The sequence below is a fragment of the Cuculus canorus genome, chromosome 2 (assembly GCF_017976375.1).
Source record: "Cuculus canorus isolate bCucCan1 chromosome 2, bCucCan1.pri, whole genome shotgun sequence".
In the NCBI taxonomy this organism is placed as follows: domain Eukaryota; kingdom Metazoa; phylum Chordata; class Aves; order Cuculiformes; family Cuculidae; genus Cuculus; species Cuculus canorus.
Window position 1 is genome coordinate 58,709,689 of NC_071402.1, and position 20,746 is coordinate 58,730,434.

General features: G+C 37.4%; 1 long non-coding RNA gene across 2 annotated transcripts in view; it reads right to left on the reverse strand.

Annotated features, from left to right (window-relative positions):
* Positions 1-20,746, reverse strand: part of LOC128851405 (uncharacterized) — a 130,335-nt gene that overhangs the window by 89,448 nt on the left and 20,141 nt on the right. For both annotated transcript variants that reach the window (XR_008448770.1, XR_008448769.1), the window contains exon 2: positions 16,150-16,270. This is a non-coding gene — a long non-coding RNA (uncharacterized LOC128851405). The remainder of the gene's footprint in view (positions 1-16,149; positions 16,271-20,746) is intronic.

The window sequence follows — 20,746 nt, forward strand, 5'->3', positions numbered from 1 at the left end:
TCTTCCTGGTTATTAAAAAAGTTACTCCAGAACTTTGCCTCCTAGAGCCCAAAACAGACCTGAAACTCCAGCTGAAGCCAGAAGCTGGTCTACAACTCCTGTATTAATACAGGAAGGATCTCTCACTGAACTTATGCCATGCTGAACTCAAATACAATGTGACAAATGGGCGAAGAAATTCATACTGCAATTATAGTAGTTGAGCAATTTTTATAATTGCTTGTAGCTCTATGAATGTTTATTCATTATTTCTCTGCCAGCTTAGAAGTATTAACGGTTTAAGTGCAGAAAAGTACAAATGAAACTTAATAACTGATAAAACTTGTTAAAAATGACACGAGTAATTCTAGTCGGACATGCTAACAACTATGCATTAATTACCTTCATAGGTTTTTTACTGCTAGGTTTTAGTAGTACTTAATCTTTTAGTCCTTATTTACAGCAGCAATGTATTGCATTACAGTACCTGCAGAATGTAGGCTATTTCTAGACAGGGAGGAACCCATGAACCTGAATAGTAAGTTAGCAGACTATGTCTTGTTTAGCACATTTTTTAATGCCACATGTTGCTCACACTGAACTTCAAACAGTACACTTAGTAGGCTTTCACATTTGAATTGCATGGGCTGAATTCCTTGCTATGACAACTCAGGCTTATGGAAAAATAACAGGCCTAAGGGTACTATAGGCAGCAACTCAGCAGAATGTTCAAGTCATCAGCCTGGATTTAGTATTAGGGAAGAAATCCATCAACTGAACTGTGAGGTCAGAACGTTTTATACTGCTAAGGAATACAGTAGTCAAGCGCAACCCCTGGCAAGGACACTGCGATAAGAACTGTGCTGGGATTATTCAGTGTTAGGTCTGAAGGGACATTAAAACTTTAGTCAGTAAGACACTATTACCAATGCAAACCTATGAAGATCCTCAAAATAGCAGCAACAGGGCATTACACCAACTTTTCTGACTCAAACCTTCACTGACTTCCCAAGTGGACTATTTGTATTTGCCTCTTTCATCTGGAGCTCAACACCTTGAAGAATTGTCCTTTACTAAAGAAACTGGCAGATTTCTTTCTTTTCTTTACATCAAATACCCGAAACAAGTAAATTATAGAATCATAGAATGGTTTGAGTTGGAAAGGACCTTAAAGATCATCTAATTCCAACCCCCCTGCCATAGGCAGGGACACCTCCCGCTAAATTGGGATCCTCAAGACCCCATCCAATCTGGCCTTGAACACCTCCAGCGATGGGGCATCCACAACTTCCCTTGGCAACCACTTCCAGTAGCTCATCACCCTCATTGTGAAGAATTTCTTCTTGATATCTGGTCTAAATCTTCCCCCCCCTCCAATCTATAACCATTCCCCCTATTGCTATCAGTACATGTCTTTTCAAAAAGTCCTTCCCCGCTTTCTTGTAGGTCCACTTCAGACACTGGGAGGCTGTTATAAGGTCCCTCTAGAGCCTTCTCTTCATCCAGGCTGAACAACCCCAACTCCCTCAGCCTGTCCTCGTATGGGAGGATCCACAAGCCACACACTCACATCCAGGCCTGACTGTGTGTGTGTAGTGGGGGGGATGTTGTTTATCTGTGCGGCGATACAGAGGCCAACAAGGCAAAAATCAAAAGCAATATTTATCTTACGAGTTCTTTTATAAGGCCCGTTTGACCCCCACCAGCACATATTGGGGTGTTCTTGCCACGTGTCCTTTGGGAGGTTCTGGTCCAGGTGGTCCAGTGTGTGGAGTGGGGGGAGGGCACACCTGCTGCTGCATCACCTGCCCCTGTAGCAGCAGCTTTGGACCTTCAGCTAGGCCCAAAAGGGTGAGCAGGGCTTACTCCTGCACCTCTCCTCCCAGTGCCACAGAAGAGCCTCTTAGGCAGTATCCCAAGCTCCATCCTTGGGTCGCTCTGCTGCTGCACCACCTCCATGATTCATTGCTGGTGCCACAAAAGAGAGACGCAGATGGCCAGCCTTCAGACAAAATATTTAGGGCAAACAAAGCAGCAAAGTCAGGATTCACAGGAGGTGCTCCAGCCCTCTGATCATCTTTGTAGCCCTCCTCTGGACCCATTCCAACAGTTCCATGTCCTTCTTATGTTGAGGATTCCAGAAATGGACACAATACTACAGGTGAGGTCTCACAAGAGAGGAATAGAGGGGCAGAATCACCTCCCTTGACCTGCTAACCACACTTCTTTTGATGCAGCCCGGGATCCGGTTGGCCTCAGCTGTGAGCTTGCATTGCTAGCTCATGTCGAGCTTCTCATCAACCAGCTCCCCCAAGTCCTTCTCTGCAGCACTGCTCTCAACCACATCTTCCCCCATCCTGTACCAAAATCAGTGATTGCCCTGACCCAGGTGTAGGACCTTGCACTTGGCTTTGTTGAACCTCATGAGGTTCCCACAAGCCTACTTCTCCAGAGCGTCCAGTTCCCTCAGGATTACATCCCGTCCTTCTGTTGTGGCTACTGCACCACTCAGCTTGGTGTCATCTGCAAACTTGCTGAGGGTTCACTTGATCTCGCTGTCTGTATTGGTGAAACTATTAAACAGTACTTGTCCCAGTACAGACCCCTGAGGAACACCACTTATCATGGATCTCCATCTGGATTTTGAGTCATTGACAACTACCCTCTGAATATGACCATCCAATCAATTCCTTATCCATCAAAAAGCCCACTTATCAAATCCATACGTCTCCAACTTAGAGAGAGATGATGTGAGCAGCCATGTCAAAGCTTTACAGACGTCCAGATAGATACATAGGTTTTACTTTGGAGAAAAAGTTTCCCTCATGGAATTATTGAAAAAAAAAGGCTCTGATTCTTATTCATCACTTTACTATTCTTATATGATAGAAGCACAGATGCTGTTTCTAGAAAATACATATTCTCACAGGTAAGAAATCAGTAGATTGGCAGGGATGACTTCTTGTGCTGGCTGGATCCAGGAAGCAAAGTATTTAATGTGGATTCTATTGATGTTTTTTTTGGAACAGCTCTTTCTAAAAAATAACACAAAACTTAATGAAAGTATGTCAGCTTTCTTGTGAGTGCTATAAAAAACTCCTTTGAGGCAAAGCACAACAGATCAACTCTCAGAAGGCTTTTTGCACTAGCAAAACCTAAAATCTCAGCTTCACAAAATTATTTTTCAAGGTAAAAATAGAAAAACAAACCACCTCACACACCTTTCATTTTTTAACAGCATAAATAAGTAAGAAAGGCTCAAAATATAACTTTGTTTCATAGAAATGGATTTTTTTTCCTTAAGTGTAAAGTGATAAGTAACATATACCATAGCATGACATAACACTTCTATATATATTTCAGGCATATATTCCTGCATGTTTGTAGGTGTTGCAGGGAGCTCCCTATCCCAGAAAACCAACTACAGTACATAGGAAGAAGAATGAAAATAACACTATTGTCAGATCCATAAGGCAGTGGTAGAGCTTATCTCCACAGATACCTTGGTGGTACGAGGAAGACTTCACAGCATATAAGGGAAGTACCAGTAATCTAAATCACTACAGTACTCTGATGATGTTGTTGACAAAGTATTGGGTATACCAATACTCAACAAAAAGGAGTCTGGCTTGTCCCAAAGGTTTTCCAGGAAATTTAGAAACAGAGATCATTTAGTTCTCATATTATATCAACAGTGCAGGAGAGCTATAGAAACTTACTCAGAACAACCTAGCTGCAGTAACCCACATGTTGATATCGAGAAGTGCAACAAAGTCAAGTCCTTCTCACCTTTCACAGTCACAAAGTTCCTCGCACAGGGATTAAATGAAGGCTGAGACACCAGGTCTCAATCTGGTACCTGATTTTTTTTAACATTTTCCAGAGACCAAATGAATAAAAAATACTCTAATTTCACCTTAATTCAAGTGTTAACTAAAGCAGTAAGAAGTACCATGAAATGGAATTTTATCTAAATGCTTTTGGGAGAAGATTGTTTTATAATAGTCTTATACATTTTCTTCACTCTGTCTTGAGGCAACCACCAGTGCCTCCATTAATCTCCATTCTTGCCTTCATTTCATGTCTGTCCTTAAATTAAAATCCTTTTCTGATTTGTAAAAAGAGCAAAAACAATAACAAAAAAAAATATATGAAAAACAAATATAAAAAATACCTCTAGATGGGAAAGGAAGTCAAAAACATCCAAACTAGTGAGAAAAAAAAAAGCAGGGAGAAGGAGAAGATCACTATACAGCAATGTCTCATAGAAGGTGAGCTAAGAGGAAAAGAGTATTGCGTTTGCCTATAAGACCAATGTCACCATAACTACATATACCTGGAGATTTTCTCCTGACCTCTTTCTCCCTGATCCAAAGGATGGTTAGTGGGGATATACCAGCAAGATATTGATAAGAGGTGTCCCAATTTTTTGTGCAGAGTACTGTGCAAAGGAGATGTGATGCAGTCTGACTTCTGACTGAGATTCTGGAGAAGACAGGAGTTACAACCTATACAAATATGCACAGGAATAAGTCCAGCTCTTCTGCTTATAACAGCATATAATGCCAATGCAGTATGTAACACCAACTGGATAGCTGGGCAATTTCACTGTCTTTTGTTGTAGGTAACAAAGACAGATACCAAAAATAGTAATAAGCAGTTGCCTCTGCACTATAAACCAGGCAGTGACATAACAGGGGAGATGCAAAGTTTTGAAATGTGATGGAAAAAAGAACATTTTTCAGTAAACAGAATGTAAACATACAAAAACTCTCGACATTTGATTGTGTAATTCAATGCTAGAAAATTCTGTTTGCATCATTTTTTCTCTCTCCTGTCATGGAAGAAATTAATATTTTTAACTTTCAAGTAGCCCTTAGAATGACTAAACCAATATTACAATAAATATTTTGGATTCTCTTGATAAGAAGCTATACAGCAAGCAAAATATTTTGTGTGTCCCAAAAGACTGCTTTCTTACCAAAAAGAGAAGACAAAAAGTGTTATATTCTACTTTAACCTTTAAATTATTTCAGGTTGCTATTGGACATCAAAAGCTCTTTCTTGGTCTCCTCTTTTACAGACTCTTTGCTCCTCTGGTAGAAAGCTAAAAATAAACACACCAGCAAAACTCAAATACTGTTTCATGTATTAGAGATAACTGAGACTGACTGATTTTTTTAAAACTTCTTGACTTAAAGATCTAAAACAAACTTTAAAAAGAATGCTGTATCCCTCCAGCTCAGTTCAGTTTGAATCTCAGTCACCCTTTCCCTTGATAGTCTTTGTAAGTTGCTGGCACCGCCTCAAGCAAAGACTAATAAAAAAAACTGCTTTAAGGATTCCAGTAACCAAGGGAGAAATTTGAATTCATGTGCTTGCCATGCAAGGAAAAAAATCATATTTATAAATATTTTCATATTTACAAATACAAAAATAAAAATATTTTAATAAATTATATGTTATTGTGCTTTCAATACCACACTTTTATTTTATTAATAAATACAATAATAGTTAAATAATATAGTTACTATATTCCAAACTGCATAGGGAAATGAATGTCATTTAACATTCTTGGATGTGTAATGTAAATGTCTATCACTGTTTTATCATGATGCTGCTTTGTAAAACACCTCAGGGTTTTTTATTCCATCACAGAAAACTGCAGGGGTTTTCTATTCGAAATTTAACCCAGTCCAGCCTTGTTTAATTTATAAGTTTTCAGCAGTTATAGTTAGATGCTTTTCTCAGAGAAGAGTAAGGAAATATTTGAAAACAAATATCATACATTAATACATTGTTATGATTGAACATCTTGAAATGACAATAATATGGAGATGTTAATGATTTTAAATCCCAGGGGCAATTTTAACATAAATGTATTATGTGTGCATAGCAATGTACTTTCCTGAATATATTTTCTACTTTAAACCATAAAAAGAAGGAAAAGTATTGTGGCAATAATTCTTCTGTTGTGGACAATAAGCCCTCCTAAAAAGATAAAGATTAATATTTCAGGTTGTGTACACAAATCACAGAACATAATGTTCGAAACACTTGACTTATGTTTCCTTGATGCTTTGCAAGGCTTATTTAGCCAACTGAAAAAAATACTGATGATATTGACACCTGTTCAGAAATTCTCAAAGAAACTTGTTCATCAATGAAGTCTAAAGGTCTTACTGAACAGAAATTTGAAGCGATGCAAACAGGAAAACAATCCTTTGAACCTTAGAAATGCTTAGGGTTAGGCATGACTGTCAAGTCAGTTTTCTTCCCATCTTCCTTATTCATTTCTTGCCTCCCTCGCTTCTTTCTTCCTTTCCTCCTTCTCTCCTTCTCTCCCTCCCTGCCTTCCTTTCCACTTCCTTGGTCCTTCCTTCTTCAGAAAATTAAATTTTCTGTTGCCTTCCTCCATTTTTTAATATCAATTCCACTGTTCTCTGTTTCTTGTGTTGTGTTTCAAATTATAAAAACTCCAGTGTATTTCTGGCACTGGAGACCCCACGCGTGCAAATAAGTAACAAATACTAAAAGACATGCAAACCTGGAGCTTGGTAAAACTGGTTTTAGGGTTAACAAACAGAACAAAGAAATAGTATCTAATGTATATAAAGTTGACCATGCACAGCAAATTTGGATTTAATGCAGAGGTGTAGAAAAATGAAGAAAAAGAAAGGTGTAAATATATGTCAACAAACATATGAAGATGTTCCAAAGTGGACCCCAGAGTGAGGAATAAGAAATCATTCACATGAACATTATGTTCCTGCTGGCAAAGGACTTGGACACCGACAATTTGCTGCTAACACTGGCATTCACTGCCAGCATCAGTGTGAAGCCACCAATCTCAAGATCCAGAGGAGTACAGGGAAGGTGAACATAACTGAAAGAAACGGGGTAGGAATGAAGTGTGCATGCAACTGAATTAAAGTACATTATTGTTCTTTCTTTTCCTATAGAAAACACATTTGAACTAACAAATATTAGACAATTAAATTATCAGTAATGTTAGCAATAAATTATATATAAGGTATACTTTATTTCCCACTAAACTAGATTTGAATACAAAATGCAAAATTGGTGGTACACAACCTAACATATAGGGCTATCTTATCTGTAATTTTTTTACTGACAGCCTGTAGGAAAACAGATGAAAAAAAGGATCAATAAGAAACCTGATTTAAAGAAGTAATTCCTACCTTCGAATGGGTAAAACACACGTTTCTGAACTAAAATGAAGAGAACAGTGACTAGAGTGAATTATATTTACAAGCCTATAGCATCTCCAGTTTAGTTTTGTTGTTTTGCAGTATATTTGGATAATTTGTAGCTGAACTGAGAAACATTCAAGAACAGATGCTTATGCATTATCAGTATTCAGTTTGATAACATTTTCCCAGCAAAAAGAAGGCATATTGCTTGCTCTTCCCTATACAGAGACAAGGCTGCCTCACTCCACACCTTTCTTCACAGCTCTGTCAGGTCTAACATTCATCTATCTCCGAGAATGTGAGGCTATGAATGGAGGTCCCCTGTCTTGCACAGATTCGTATAGAAAGCATAGGAGTTAGACTCCCAGTACTTTTGAAGGATCAAATTTGCCCTTGAGGTAACTCCTGGGTATTCTGGGAAAAGTATACAATAGCAGGTTTGGCCTTTTTGATTTGCTTGAGCAAACATATTGATTGTGGTGCTGTTGCTTTCCCAAATCCACAATAACCGCACTTCAGCAAATACACTGGGAATCCTGAGTGCAGCCTTTTGCACTCAGCAAAATCATCCTGAAAGCCAAAACAATAGGTAAGTGAGGACATAAATGCATTTGTGGAGATTGTACAGATCAAAGACTTGAAAGGAATAAGTCCCCAAGTTTTAATTTTCCAATTTCTTTTTGAGGTGTATTTTTTAAAAGATAAGCACAGCTTCAGTTATAATAAACAGATATGTATAGGATTTTTTCATGCAAACACTTCAAAACACTTTCTAGCTTTAGTCAAGTACAACAAAACTTCTTTTCTATTCCTTTTACATGTGTATGAATTCAGGCATAGACCTCATTTTTATTTCTGATAACAAGAGAATCTACTGACAGAAATAAGAACAAAACAGGAGAGCGTTAGGACTTCATTCTTACTAATTATATGAGAAATTGAAAAGCCCTTGTTATAAATACTATTCAGCTACACAGACTATTTTAAATGCTGCAGATTCATATCATTAAGAGATGGTTTATCACTACTTTCTCTACTCTTTCTTCATTCCTACTTCCATGGTCTGAAGAGAATCAATTTTCTTTAAGTAAGCAAGTTTTGTAACCATCATTAGTACTAGCACAGTTTAGCAGATGTTAGGATGCGTCCTGGGTCTGGATAAGATGGAGTTATTTCCTCCATAGCAGCCCAGAAAGAGCTGTATTTTGGATCTGTGACCAAAACAGTACTAATCACACCCCAATGTTTTAGCTGTTGCTGAGCACTGGTTGGACCGCATTAGAGACTTCTGTTTCTCATAGTATTCCACCAGCAAGTAGGCTGGGCATTGGAGAAGACACAGTCAGGACAGCTGATCTAAACTTACCAAAAAGATATTCCATATCTTACTGCATTTTACTTACCAATAAAAACCCAGAGAAAGAGGTAGAGGAGAGATAGATGTGTGTGTGCTCTTACTACTGATATGTAACTTAAAATTCCAGTGACCAGTCAGCAGTGCTGTTCCCAGTACTCACACAAACACAGTACTTGCACAAACATGAGTAGCACAATAACTGCCCCATCCTGTTCCTATTCTCCAGCGAATCAGGGTTGAAGTCTGCTAGTGAAATGCGTGCCCACAATACATGAGTCGCTCCTGTACCTTGTCTTAGATACTCAGCCTACGGAGCAGCTGACCCCTGCTCTCCCTTCATTGCTGTGCTTGTACCTTCAGACCCCTGAGGTTTGTGGTCCTCCTCAGTTACTGGCGCTCAGACCTTTTGTCATGCTCATAGGCCAGGCCAGTTCAAAGGTCACTGACACCCATACATACGCAGTCAGAACTCAGAGTTCACCCACACAGACTGTATTTGGATGTAAGATTTGATAAAAACACAGGAGAAACTGCAGTGATAAAGCACAGATACAGACAAGCAGACTGACCAAACTCATATTTGCCTTGACCAGCCTCTTTTATGCCCTTTTTCCTCTATTTTCCTGTGCTTGTTTCTCCTTGATTAACCTTTATTGATCTCTATGGTTCTTTCCTTAAAGAGTTTACACCAAGCCTCACACATTTTCACAATCCGTTCTTGAAGTTTCCCATAATACACCTCACGAGGGCCCAAAATGCTATTTCCCCTACATCCCTGAAGCCCTTTACACCATGACTCCCCTTAGTCTTCAGGATATGATAAAGAGAGTTTCCCTGCTGACTCCTCTGGGCTGGTTTCACTCCAGAGACACTGGTCTGATGGTCCTCCTTGGATGGTGCTAAGGTGCAGTGGGCTTAGTGGGCTCAGTTCTCACTGTGGTTAGGTTCCTACACTTACCACTGCTACAGGAATACCCTCAGGGGTCAGCTGATTAGCCCTAACCTCACAGCCAAAAGTAACAGCATAAGTGGAACTGCCTCCTGACTAGGTATATAAAGCTATAACAAACCTCATAAGTCATGCAAACTCTCTCTTTTTTTTTTTTTTCTTGTTAGGCATCTTGTACTGTAGTACACCTTCCATCTGCTACCACCAAACTTGGTTTGCTGATGTTTGCTCCAGTACTACACCCTGGGAGCTTGGTTGTGGTTTAATACAATAATACTGCTGTCCAAAAGGCAAGATACAAAATGGGAAAACAGGCTAGAGAAGAAGTATTCACAAATGACATTTTCAGCCTAATATTCATATTGTTGTTTTCAGCCTCCAGTAGCTTCTGATCACAAAGTCAGTATTTTACAAAAGATTGATCTGCATTATTTTTTTTACTTCTGAAACTGAGTGTGCAAGTCTTGATAGAAAGCTAAGCCTGATAGCTGCCTCCTGATAGGTTAGCACCACGGGGTTAAGCAGATGGCATATATTATTAGTGACAAATTCAGCTACACCTTTTTATCATTGGCAGAATGATGTAACCTTCATTACAAGAGAACATTGTTTAATTGATTGATTTGCTCCCAGCAGTCCTGGATTTTATTCCCTACAACATAAAGGCCAAATTGCAGTTCAGCTTCAATCAAGTAAAAATATTATATTGCAGCAGGAATAAAATGTACTCTCTGCAAATTTTAATTACGGTGCCTTAAATAAGAGAAAATCATTGTGTGATTAATGTCGTAAATTATGCTAGAGGACATTTTAAATAATAGTTAAACTAGTGCAGAGAAACTATGAAAGATTTTATTTTTTTAAATATGTTGACCCCCAACCTTTTCTTAGTTCCAAAATCTTTCTTTCGGTTTGCCAGATTTCCCTTAGGTTGGCATACAAGACTTATCATTATTACCTCAAACACATATGAACAAGGTAGGTTTTTATTCTCAATTATAGTGAAAGTTTTAAAGTAACAAGTGCTATAATTAAGACAAACCAATGTATGGTGCATGGGCAATAATGATAACCCTCACAGTTTCTTGCTGAAGGCTGAATAAACTGCATAGAATTTAAACAAAAAGCCTACAGCTTGTAAACTACTCTAAATAGGCAATCATTTTAGAAAGGGGACCTAATAACTTCTTCCCTCACCACATGGTGCAAGAAAACCAAAACATTTTTATCTACAAAAGGTAATTGTAAAGCAACCAAAGGTAGCTAAAGCGAACCCTCTGTAATTGACTAGAAGGCAAACTGAGAGCAAGTTATTCCCAAGGTCTAATGGTGTATTGGCAAGAATGATGTGGTTTCCGCTGTGGCGTATTTCTCACTTCTTAGTTTTCAAGTAACAGGATCTGTTGGTTTAAAAGCTGAATCCCTTTAAGTAGCTTTATTTTTTTATAGTAAGTTCTACCCTGCTACCTCTCCCCAGAACAATAAAAAGCATGGAGACTTCCCTTACTAGAAAGTAATTAATTTTCTCCTCTCTACAGATCATGCCAAATTAGGTGTTGAGCAGAATATACAAGAATATATTGAAAACTCTGGTTATAGTTCTGTATATCCCCATCCTTTTTTATAGAAAAAAAAAACTTCTTGACATCTGCAGTGTCCATATCTTTAGTAAGCGCTCTTAATCCTATCTAGGATACCAGGACACTGTTGCAATACAAATATAGTATTTTCTTCTCTTCGACAAAGTTTCCCTTCCCTTCCCTTCCCTTCCCTTCCCTTCCCTTCCCTTCCCTTCCCTTCCCTTCCCTTCCCTTCCCTTCCCTTCCCTTCCCTTCCCTTCCCTTCCCTTCCCTTCCCTTCCCTTCCCTTCCCTTCCCTTCCCTTCCCTTCCCTTCCCTTCCCTTCCCTTCCCTTCCCTTCCCTTCCCTTCCCTTCCCTTCCCTTCCCTTCCCTTCCCTTCCCTTCCCTTCCCTTCCCTTCCCTTCCCTTCCCTTCCCTTCCCTTCCCTTCCCTTCCCTTCCCTTCCCTTCCCTTCCTACCACATTGTTCCAACAGCTAACACTCACCTCATTTTACTCTCTTACATTACAGCTGCAGAGAGACTTGCTTTGAGATTGTTATATGTCAAATTTACCTAAGGTAGGACCGCAAGGTCAACAGTAAAACAAATGGCTTTAAGCAATGGGATCTTCATATTTTAGCCTCATTTCTGCCAAAGAATTGTTACATAAACTTTCAGTGTATGTGATAAAAAGCTTGCCTTCATGCACACAAGAAAGCTCAGAGTATGATGGTGTGTGAGGGAACGCCGATAACCTGCTCAGAGAAACAAAGTCTTAGACCCAGACCTTCCTACAGAGTGATCAGCCCACGGGCCAGGGTGATACCCAGCACCATCAGTCACTAAGAGGAGGCTCTCTGGACATCTTGTAGGCAGAGGGTTTACTGCTTATGGGATATAAGACTCATTACTAGGAACAAGGGAAAAGAATTTTGGGTTTGCACAAGACTTACTATGGGATGCGTAGAGGAGGAAACAAAGACAAAGAGCATTTTGGGGAGGAACATCCAAGAGAAAACAGAAAGTAAGGGAATTAAAAGCAATGATTGCACATGAACAGGTTGCTGATTTGTAAGCTTGTCTGGCCATGCCATGCACCTGATCAGCAGAATCTGTCCTGTCCTCTCATTATAGTCCATGGGTAACTATTTTCATGCTTGGGTGTCTCTATTTGTCATGCATACATGTGTACAGAGTCAGACCACAGTCTCTAGGTGCCTGTTTTTCTGTGCTGAATCAACTGCAGTGAGTGAGGACATGGATATCAGTAGGCAACTGCCGCCAAATACCAACCCAGACTAGTGGAGTAATTGGCCCAGGGCATGTGTACATATATCCCAGAACAAGTTACTTGGCTCTAGTTGGCTATTGGACCAGAAAGTCTCATACAACTGCCAGAAAGCCTGTGGAGTATGGAGGAGCCAACTGAGAGACATGTCTGTGTTTATGTGTCTGTGTGTTGGGTAACTGGGCAGAATGAGGATCCAGGACCAAATGTTAACAGGATTGTTTGTCTAAACCAAGTTGCCAGAGGGATCGGCTCCACATTCTATGTATGTATAGAATGTATATATTTCCTGCTAATGGACCTCTGTCCTGATCAACAAGAGAAGGAAACATCATTCTTCACCTCTCCACCATAAAAAAAAAATAAAAGAAAAAAAAAAAAGAAAAAAAAGAAAGTAAAAATGTTGGTCCTTTAGCATTTCATTGGGATTTTATCTTTGCCTTTCTCTTCCATATTCTCCAACCTGCTTTGGTCACAGCCAGAATCTCTTGCACGTTCATCTCATCTCTGGCATTATTCTTTCACGTCTCCGTCACCCTCAAATTAAAGATAATTTCTAAGTATTTGAGAATGGTATTTAATGTGAAAATAATTGATTTAATACTATGTAATATAGAACAATTTTAGACACTTATCTGCAGTTTAGAAACTTCAGATGATCAGTCTACATCACATGTAGAGTCTAGTTTCTAGGAGGAAGGAACTTGGGTTTAATATAGACCTTCGTATCAAATGCGTAAGTTCCAATGGACTGTAACCATTATCTTCCTTATATAGACTAACAGTCTGCAAACCCCAGCAAAGAAGGAAAATCTATTATTTTATCTGTACTGTTTTCAGGTCTGAGGCTTGATTGTTGTCATTCTTCTTGTCTTTTTTGTTATTTTTTAGACTTCCCCAATGAAATTATTACTTCTAAATAGAAATGTCTATGGAATGAAAACAGGTCTAACTGTTGTCTTATAAAAACTTCAAATAAAACATGTCCAACTACTTTAATCATGAGAGTATCATATTCTGGAAGTTGTAGTTTTCTCCCTGTTGACCACTGTGAGCTATGACTTAGCTATATTAATATGTTTATATAACAGTATACAACAGTAGTTCAAGGCTCTGCAGAGCAGTACAGATAGCTCAGGGCAAAAAGACAGTGACTTTAAAAAATAAGTTTAAGAGTTACCATAAAGGCTGCTGTAGCAAAATTATTAAAAAAAAAAAAAAAAAAAAAAGGAAGAAAACCACCACCCCTCCTCAGCCCCCCTTCAAAAAACCCCACACCACTCCAACAAAAAGCGTATTTGCCCAGATAACAAGAAGAAGAGGGATTTGGTAACTAAGGATGCACACAGTCCTGAAAGGTGCTGATGGAATACAGCAATTTGGAATCAGCTCTGACCTCTCCCAGTGTGTTGCTGGTCAGTTCACCCACTGCAGTGTATAATGAAGGTGATTTACTCGTTCCCTTATCATCTCCCTTGGAGGATTGAACGGAACCATATTTTTAATTCATTGGTTTGTGTCCAGCTTTTTCCTGCTGATTCCCCAGTCATTCAGATTTTGTTTTCCTTTTCTTCTTATTATTATGAATCTTTTTATCTTTCAAGTGGTTTCACTCGCCTTATAGAGAAGTAGTCTAATTCTGTGATTCTGTTGGATGTTAAGGGAAAGAAACGTGGCTGTGTAATAACTGATAGCATGTCTGTAAGTGTTTTGCACAGTTCAATAATATTAGATATTAATTTTATTTACAATTACATTTAGTTATTTAGACAATGAAGTCTATGACTTTTTCCCTTTAAATAGTTCCATGGATGTTACAATCGGGCTCCTTCTAAAATCACTGAGGTTATGTTCATAACATTACAGACTTTCAATCTTGTTCATAACAAGCTTACAACATTTTTATGTATCAACTAAAGCCTCTTCAAAACCTGTACTGGATAATTAATGTGTGATTCACCATTGACAAAGATCTACAGGTTAAAATGCTGAGTGAAATTTTTAATATACTGAATGAAAAAAGGATGAAAAAATATCCGTTGTCATTCTACAGTTTTCTCCATTAGGATCAACAAACTTAAACAAACAAAGCAACAAAGAAGCCCACCACCAACTCAACCAAAGTCCGAGAAATTAATTTGGTAATTTTTAGATGAAATTAAAATCGGAAATTTTTTTTCAAACTGTGTATGAAACAGCTCAAAAGACCAAGGTGAGCAGCAAAAAAAATTATTCTGTTATTGAACTGTTCTGTGAAACTTAGCCACTGAAAGGGAGGGACCTTTTTGATTAAAACCAGATCTTTCAGAAGAATCTTTTCTGCTACATACGAAGTCAAGAAAATCTGTTCTAGTATTCTGATACACTAACCCAATCGAATATATCAACAGGAGCATAGCTGCAGGTCTTTGAGTAGTCCCACTGGGACACACTCCTGACCAAATATTTTGCTAGACTGATCATTGAAAAGCATGGATGAAAAATATTGGGTTTTTTTCCGATTTTTAGTTAATTATATTAAATGAGCCAAATAACCTCCTCCGGTTGATCTCTCAGCCTTACCATTGTATTTGTTACCAATCAATGGTGTAAGAGACAGCTTTATTATAACTGTGTGTAAACAGATTTTTCTTACTACCATAAATAATAATAAGGATTAATTACTAAAAAAAATCTATTCCTTCCTTCCTTCCTTCCTTCCTTCCTTCCTTCCTTCCTTCCTTCCTTCCTTCCTTCCTTCCTTCCTTCCTTCCTTCCTTCCTTTTCTATTTGTTTTTTTTTTTTTATAAGAAACCTGCCTCAGTCGTCATATAGAAGTGCAGCACTATGTTTAACTGTGTGTGGTATTGCATGGCATTAACTGCAAATTATAGAGATTACATTTCCCCATTTCAGCAGCCTGCCGAGCATACTTACTCTTGCACTGGTTTTGAAAGTGCATCCTATTCTTAGTGTTCATTTATGGTGTTACCCTATAGGTTATAGGTTATGGTGATACCCTATAGGATATCAAACCAGCATGTTTTACAAGAATACATTTTGCTTTACTGCATTTTTGCATATTTACATAAATCTAGTATATTTATATAAAATCAACTGAAAAGAACCCAGTAGTTTAGAATCACATGAATAAATTAATTAAATAAGCCTCAATAGACATTAAGCGATTCAATGTAAGAGACAAATTAAAAAAAAAAAAAGAAGAAAAAGCTATTTGTCAGATTTGATCTCCAGTTAAGAAATAAAACAGTAATATGCTGTGGTTTAACTCCAGCCAGCAACTAAGCACTACACAGCAGCTTCCTCACAACCCCCTTGTGGGATGGAGGAGAGAATCAGAAGTGTAAAAGTGAGAAAACAAGTGTTGAGATAAAGACAGTTTAATAGGTAAAGAAAAGCTGTGCATCCAAGCAAAGCAAAACAAGGAAAGGATTCACTATTGCCCTTTGACAGGCAAGTATTCAGCCACCTCCAGGAAAGCAGGGATCTATCATTCATAACTCGCAAAGACAAATGCTGTACCTCCAAATGTTCAATGCTTCCTTCTTTATCCACTAGTTTTATACGCTGAGTGTGATGCCGTATGATATGGAACCTATATGACGCCTGTCGTCATTGGACATCAGCTGACCCAGCTGTGTCCTTTCCCAACTTCTTGCACACCCCTACTTTACTCACTGGTGGAGTGGGGTGAGAAACAAAGGCTTTGACTCTATTTAAACACTGCTGAGCAGTAACAAAAATATGCCTGTATAATCAACGACGTTTCAGGAAAAGTCCAAAACATAGCCCCATACTCACTCTTATGAAGAAAATTAATTCTATTCCAGTCAAAAGCTGCTCATCATCATCATCATCACCATCATCATCATAAATCTGGCATGACATATGAACACTGTCATCTGTTAGATTTTCCTGTTTTCTGCAAAATAGATATCAACAAATTAACATGAGATTACAGTTCTGTTTATCCTCTTCCTTGCCTTCACTGAGAGTTTGATATCCATGCAGACACATCAATTGTAATTTTTGAAAGGAAACATCCAGAAAAAAAAAGGATCTATGTAGTTTTTAAGTCTTATTTACGACAAAATTCTATAACCCCTTATACTGCTTGCATAGTCTGTCCAAGCCTGTTGTGAAGGAAGTACACATAAGTTTATTTCTAAACAGGATATGGGTACAATTATAAAGTATTGACTAGTGCTATTTTCACATGGATTATTATAACTGATTAATTATGTTTTCTAATAGCCTGTAGGACATGTGTCATGGAAAAAATATGAGAAGTCACATGAATGTTTAGCATTCAAATTGTACGCAACTTGTAATTAATAGAAACTGAATTTGCATGAAAGCTTTTTCTAATTCAAAACTGCATGACTGAAATTAGTCAAGAAATTAACCTTCTTCCTGCACACAGTAACACAAGCATTTGAAGACTGAAACTACAGTCACATGCTTTTTCAAGGCTTTTTTTAATTCAAAAATTGTTGATGCCATTTACTACCTGTTCTACTTAGTTTGTCAGGAGTGGGAGAATAAATCTTTTGCCTCATTCAGTAGAGGCTTCACTGAGAAAAAGGTATCTAGGACTTAGAAAGCTAATTAATATTTCAACATTGAATTTTTCACAGGAAAGAACTGCATGAAAGGTACATTATTCATTGCTGGAATTTGCCAGACATGATGTCACTTGGGGTTCCCAAAATAGAAACACAAAGAAATAAAGATCATGCAGCTAAAGACACAATGACACTGCACTAATAGGTACATTTGCATATTTTGTCCCTTTAAAGAAGACTGGGCTTTTTTTCTTTTCCAATTTTATGGAAAATTTGCTTTCACTCTACCACACTGGCATCAAAATACTGTCCAAACATGTGCCTGCCTGTTTGTGAATAATATGTTTTTCCATCAGTGATGCTATCCTCTTCATGTGCACGTGTGAATTTTTTCTTTATTTATTGCTTATTTCAGTTGTTTCTCTTCTGAAAACCACATATCACACTTTTATGCTAGAGAAGGGCATATCAAAGTACAAGCATTTTGAATTATTTATCTATACAAATTATTCTGGTTCTTTCTATGTTCAATGGCAAGCAATAAATATTTTTAGTCAAATGATGCTTTGATTTAAACAATGTCAATAGAAAAATATGCAAAGAGGATTAAGTGTTATTGCCAGCTTAGTAATTTCTAGTATACTTAAACACATCTGTTCCACAAAGTTCTCTGGCCTCCTTTTGGAAGTAGCACAAATGTAACTTATTTTTATGAAACATCTAACTTTATAAATGTGATTGTATCTTTTACAAGATGTTTGATTGTCTATATCTCTATAAGATGTCCTTACACATAGCTATTACATATCCTTATTTAACTCTGATGTTCACAGAAGATATTGAAGATATTTTAAACTCCTCTGGGTTATTTTTTTGTATATTTGTTTTGGACACCTTAACTACTCTAAGTGAAACAGAGAGGGCAATTCTGGTATCACTGAAGAAGAGTGCATAACAAAACTTCTGTTTTTCAGACTGCAGTTAACATATTTTCATCTAATTCCTCAATTTCTGAGAAGTTATACTTAGAATTTGTTTATATGCTAATTGCTTCTCCTGAAACATTAAGGCTGCAGCTTTAATGGTAGAAAAGACCTAGAGTAGTCACCTTTTGCTCCTATGCAAGTTTTTATTGCTGATGAAAGTTAGCACTTTCTGTAAAGAAATGCCATCCAGACAGGAGTTCTACACTTGCTTCTGTCTACCATAATGTATGGAAATTAATGATAACAACAACAAAAATGTGATAATTTCCTTCTATGAGACCTTTCTGAATGAAATGTGTACAGTTTTTGTCATAGAACTGTCATGTGATAAGAATTCAATCTATGCCTACTTAAAATTTGGGGATTAATCATCAAATTAAAGACAGATGTGGCATACATGACCACAACAACTAAAAACCAACTCTTTCGTTACGCTGAATAGTCATGTCATTACAGTGATAAAGAAATATTAAATTTGTGTTCTTTCAAATAGAAGTATCATTTCCAGTAAAAAGAAACTCAAGAAGTATAGAAGAAACTCAATGACATTTAGAGGTATAACAGAGGTATATATACTATGATAAAATCCATATGGAAGACGGAATTTCTAGACAGATATTCTTAGATATGAGCTGATTATTATCTCAGTGACTTTAAACAAAACAAAAATATATGTGGACGCTTGAATTTGGGTCATGAATTCAAACTCCTCGGCTAAAATAGATGAAAAAGGAACCTTCCTAGTAATGCAAATATTACACGTGGAAATAATTGATCATCTATAGAAGAGCCTTTAGGAAAAAAATACCGTATTTACAACAGGCAAGGGTAACATTCAAGTAAATAAATACAATAAGTGCTTCTTCCCCCATTCACTGAAATGAGAGCATTCAAAACTGTATACTGGAAATATTCATATATAGGGGATTTTTATATGTGCAGTATGTATGTAAAGATGTCACTGTATGTGAGTATCAAAGCCTTCTTATTCTTGTGAAGACTGCAGAATGAATTGTTCATTTTCCTAGTGTATTTTAGAGACTGTACAATGAAAATTCAGTACTAGGCTCTAGTCCTAAAAACTCAGACTTGTCATTACCTTAATGTCTGAGACTTACATATTTTGTAATACTATTTATCAGCATTGCTAGGTAGGAAAGCTATATCCCCTTCCATGCTACCAAGAGTATTGGAAAGAAAGAAACCTTAATTAATGTTATACCAGAAGTCCATTGCAAACCAAATAATTGATTCTCATACCAGGATAATACTCTATTTTAAGCATTCATCTCTTTCAGGTGAGCAGTTAGCTTGAAAAATATTTTATCCTATTTAAATTTACTTGTAGTTTTGAGATACTTCTTTAGAGAGTGGAGAGATAACTTCACACTATATTCTCAGACACAGAAACCATAAGTCTTTTTTATGGACTTTTTGTTTCAGAATATATCCTGATTTATACAACTTTAGCCACGTACAGCTTCAGCCAGGGCTGAAGCAGAAAGCAGCAGAAAGCAACAGAAAAGAAATCAGTAATACAAATACAAAACACTAATGAACGAAACCTGATCTCAGACGAAGAGCTGCAATTGTGGTTTAAATCGATACAATTCTGCTCAAACACAGCCTTCTGAACTTTATTCAATAGTGCTAGGGAGGGTTTAACACAAATATAATTATGGATGAAGACTCTATAAATCATTATTAATTATGTGAATAATAATGTTTGCACTTGTCATTCTCAGTTTACTGATCATAAAAAGCTTTAAATTAATCAATATAAAAATCACAGTCAGCTTGCTGATAACTGCCCATCTGAAGTAATTCATTTATTTCAAGACATAAGCTATTTCCATTTGCAGCCTTTATTTAGTTTATTTGTAATTGGATATGGTTCTAAACAATCATCTCCATATCATAAGCAATTACTGAAAGAGGAAAAATGTACGTTCTCTTCCTTTGGATCTGTTGTCTATTATTAATAGCCACCATTTGCAAGAAGATTTCAATATCTTCAACCGGAGGTTGCATAAATCAATAGGATAAAATTAAACTCTAGTTTAGGAATAATGTTGTTGATTTTGTTCATCTACATGAGGCAGGTGTCTGTCTTGGAGTTCTCACAAAAATTGCGTTTTTGGTATAATTTCATTTTAAGACTGCATACATTTGAGTACTTCAATACTGCTGTGAACTTGCTGTTGGCATGATGTCTTAGTCTTGACTTTTAAAGCTGCACACTCAGAGAACCTCGGCTTAAGTGCACAGTACTGCCTTAACTTTTCCCTTCCTATAGAAAATCTTCTTAACTTTCTTGCTTAGCTCAAATAGCTGAATAATGAATGAAAAAAAAAGCTTAGCCTGGGTCAGACTGGAGAAAGATGTACCGCCTCTCGGCAACAGTAGGTATTTGAAGGGACTCCATTGTCCATGTGATGTTATAATTTCAGGACTTGTTAATGGTAGCTCTTCATTCTCCTCAGGGTGTACTTTCAAGATTCACGGTAGACATTGTACTTACAACAGACTTTAAAAGAAGCAGCAAGCAGCTTCTCTAACCTCTGAGGTATGCTCAGGGAACAACTAAGTTCTGCATCATGAAAGGTGGGACAACTTCCAAGCACCTTAGCACTGATTTAGAATTTCATAGAAAGTAATATCAGTGCCTTAGCATCTGTCAATTTATCAGCATCAGGCAGTTTTGTGCACGTTAGATGACAACTCGTGTACATTGCATAAATCCAAGTCCCATGAATTCCTCACTTCCTCTTTTGAAGCCACTTATGGATACTCCTATCTGTGAATAAAGGCACCTGAATATGACTACCCATGGTCTAGTAAAGCTTC